Here is a 4068-nt window from a genome sequence, read left to right as displayed (position 1 = left end):
AAGTATGTTAATGTACCTGCCTTATATGATTGCTGTGACGAACAATTGAGTTATTATTTGTAAGGCACTTAGACAGTGTCTGGCACATATTAAATAATGAGTAAGTGCTTATTTTTTCCTATTTCCCACCTTTATGCCAAGGTAGTTTTTATGAGTAAGCGCTTGTTAAAGAAAATAAACAAATTATTGGAGTAAAATTTAAAAGGCGCATAGGCTCTGAATCAGAACTTGAAGGACTCCGACATGAGTAAAGCGTTTCAGCCGTAGGGAATGATCCCTGACCTCTATCACCTCTTCTTGAAAACTTTTCTGGTTTACTTCGTAGTTCGGTGCTACACAGTGCATATACACATGCACATACACACATGGCATATGTGTCAGCACGCCCTTCGCCCTTCTTCTTCTCTCTCTTCTATGATCCCCCATACTCTCAAAGTCAAAAATTCACAAAAGGAAGCGATATGATTTAAGATATGATATCACACCCAAGACATTTCTATAATGAAGCAGAATCCCTCAACACAATAATAACAAAGATATATAAGATACATACTATGCACTGAACATACTCTCAGCTGGGCTAAGCACTTTCCATATATTAATTCATTTAACTTCCACAACCATCATCTGAAGTAGAGACTGCTATGATTCCCTTTCTACAGATAGAGAATACAAGCCCTGGAGAAGCTAAATAACTTGCCCAAGGTCACACAGCAATGTTCACACTGACTCCCAATGTAATGCTTAGAAGGTGTGTGTTTTTAAATCATTCTACTGTTATATTGGCACATGTAACACCAGAAGGGAGTATTCATTAGAAGAATAAATATTAATTACTTGGTCTCCAATTAGAAGTTTCCAGTGATCCTTGTTTTACCTCCGGTCCCTTTTCCAAAGAGCACTGACTATCCTAATTTGGTTGCGACACGAGAAACTTCTCCAGGGACCTCTGCTAAGGGCTCTGCACTTGGACACAAAAGTCCTGTATTTGAGTCCTACCTTCTCATCCTTTGTTTCTGGGTGAACACAGTGATTTGATTTAAACTCTCAGCATCAGACTCCTTATATTCAAAGTGGAGTGACAATTGAGTTTGTTGTGAGGCCTGAATGCACTATGTTTGAGAAACTGCCTTATAAATCCTAATGAACCACATAGACAGGAGGTAGGATTATTGTTTATTGAAAAACATGTCCTCCTCTTGATCCTCATCTACAATCTCACAGTGATGGCTGAGTCCTCTTCCACAAACAGCAGCCTTGGCCATCCATGCCACTCAGAGTTCGTCTGAGTCTGGCCTGAGAGCATCAGTGCTCAGAATTAGATTCCACCAGGCTGCAGCTAAATTGTCCTCCATATCATCAAAGCACCCAATCTATAGAAATGTGCTTGTATTATAGCAATAATGGTACAATTAATTAAATAGAGACTCTGAGAACTCTCTTCGTGGGATATTTAAAAATAGAGTAGGCACTTCCACCTTTAATGTTTCAGAAACTGAACTGACCAAAGGTAGAGGCTCGAGTGAAATGACCTCCTAGGGTCTTCCCACTTCTGTAGTGCTATGATTTCTAGCATTACAGTCCTTTGCTCAGTGTTGTTTAGATGCTCTGGGCTGCTTGTCCATTAGATGAGCTGCATTCACAATACCAAAGACAACTCATAAAGACTGTATAATGTTTTCAGTGTATTTTTAAGTACGCAGTTACCAAAAAACACGTGTCTGCTTTTATATATCTCAGAATGCAGGGGTTTGTGGCACTCAATTTCTCCAGAAAAGTCGATATATTACTTATGATGATAATAAACACCTTACACATATAGTGCTTTATATCCTTCAACATACTCCATTTGATTAGATTTCAGAACCACTATTGTAATAATGAATATGCAATTATTATGGTCCATATTTTACAAAAGACAAAACAGAGACAAAGGGGCTTAGTAAGCTGCCTGAGATGACATAGCTAGTTAATAACTAAGCTGACTCCTGGATCCAGAGCATTTTCTACCACTCACAGAAAAAAATTCACTTTTATACCATGGACCACCCAAGACTGAAACGAGATGAGACGGAGCAAGGAATTCCAGAGCAGGGCTCACATGGCTATTTATCCTTCCAGTCCCCTCAAATTCCTGGTAATTATCTCTAAGCTATCCCCACTTTCCTATAACAAGACATCCTACCCATTCTGACCACAGAAAATCTGGACAAGTACGACTCTTGCCCCACCTGGGAATCTCCCATGGTGGGAACATAGCAGTTCCCAACAGCAAATCTCGGAATCGTCTTGCAAAGATCAGCCCTAGATGCAAGATCTAACTCTGGAAAGCCCAAGTTTCCATCCTGTCTTCACACACACAGACTTAACAGTGCACTAAGGATGCAGAAAGGCTGTTGCCACTTGATTTGTGATAAATAGAAAATGTAAAATCGCATCATTGTAGCGTCCACTATAACTTCTAAGACATTATTAAAAAGTTTTCAATTTTAAGCAATTTTCAAATCACATACAGGAGGTAAAAGGAAGGTTACATAAACACATTCAAAATAGGAAGCTGAGATTCTTATTGCAGTGTGAGCTGATATATATCCCAGATACAGGGGCTTGTGGAATCATGACAAGAGACTAACCCATAGATGAATCCTGTATTATGTGCGGGAAATGGATGATGATGGAAATCTTAGCTTTAACAACGTTTCCCATTTTGGGGTCAATTTTTTGACACCATTTTATTATATAATGGTAGCTGCCTTCAAATTACTATTGGGACCCTTTACAAATAAAAGCACATTAAAAACCACAAAAGCAAGTTAAAGTACACAATTCTTAGATAGGTCTACATAGACAAAATAGCAAAATTTCAACAAGAGTAATTTTAAATAAAATGGACCTTTGCCCATATAAACCTATTCATGCTGTTTTAACATTGCCCTTCTTTACAGAATAAAGGGTACCTAGCTTAATTGAAGATTATTTGCCCAGAAAATTTTGAGCATCACAAAATTCAACCACTCTAAGCCAAAATAAATATCTATCTATACATAATAAATTCTCAATAATTTGAAAGAAGAGAAATATGAAATTATTCAATATTCAGGATTATGGTTTATTAAAAAATAATACATGTTTATTTTTTCATGTACAGTGAATATTATAAGGTAAGATATATCTGAGAATTAATAAGAGGAATAAAAGATGTAGTTGAAATATTGCAATTCAAAATAAGCCTATGTTACATAATAATGAGTTTTAAACACGAAAACTCCATGTTATTAAATTTATTTCAAATATTTCTCAAAACAGCATCACAACTTTTAAATGTTGGCCACAAAATTATCAGGTTACTTAATCAGTTTTATGTATTACTCTGTATGAACATATTATGTTACATTTTAAGAGGCAAATTTGGATTAAATTTTTATAAATTTACTACTGAGCTAAAAAATAAATATGAAAAAATACTGGTTTGATTCTTTGAAGAATTTTTTTACTAGAAATAACATATTAAGTCTATGGCCATGCCACCCTGAACAAGCCCAATCCCGTCTGATCTCGGAAGCTAAGCAGAGACAAGCCTGGTTAGTACTTGGATAGGAGACCACCTAGGAAGACCAGGTGCTGTAGGTGTAAAAAATAAAAAATAAAGGGAATTGTAAGCTGACAAGGTCCTTGTAATCTGTGAGGTCAACCAATGGTTGCCTTGTCTAAAAATAAATAAATAAATAACATATTAAAATAAAGTTTTATGCAAACTTAAAATGGTATCATTGGGGTATAGATTTTATTTGGTCCAAAAAACAAAAACTCAATCACCAAAAACCAAAAACAATCCTATTTAAAGAAATCGAAGAAGATACAAAGAAATGGAAAGATATTCCATGTTCTTGGATTGGAAGAATCACCATAGTTAAAACGACCATATTACCTAAAGCATTATACAGATTTAATGCAATCCCCATCAAAATCCCATCAGCATTTTTTAAAGAAATAGAACAAAAAAATCATCAGATTTGTATGAAAGCACAAAAGACCCCAAATTGCCAAAACCATCCTGAGATTAAAGAA

The 4068-nt window shown here is 35.8% G+C and overlaps 1 long non-coding RNA gene and 1 pseudogene across 1 annotated transcript in view; one reads left to right on the top strand and one right to left on the bottom strand.

Moving 5' to 3' along the window:
* Positions 1-4068, bottom strand: part of LOC105289990 — an 87467-nt gene that overhangs the window by 58438 nt on the left and 24961 nt on the right. The gene's annotated exons all lie outside the window — the stretch shown is intronic.
* Positions 3512-3630, top strand: LOC111737808 (annotated as a pseudogene).

Source organism: Pteropus vampyrus, unplaced genomic scaffold, assembly GCF_000151845.1.
Source record: "Pteropus vampyrus isolate Shadow unplaced genomic scaffold, Pvam_2.0 Scaffold31, whole genome shotgun sequence".
Classification (NCBI taxonomy): domain Eukaryota; kingdom Metazoa; phylum Chordata; class Mammalia; order Chiroptera; family Pteropodidae; genus Pteropus; species Pteropus vampyrus.
Note: the sequence above shows the minus strand (reverse complement) of the source record. Positions and strands in the feature narration are given on the sequence as shown.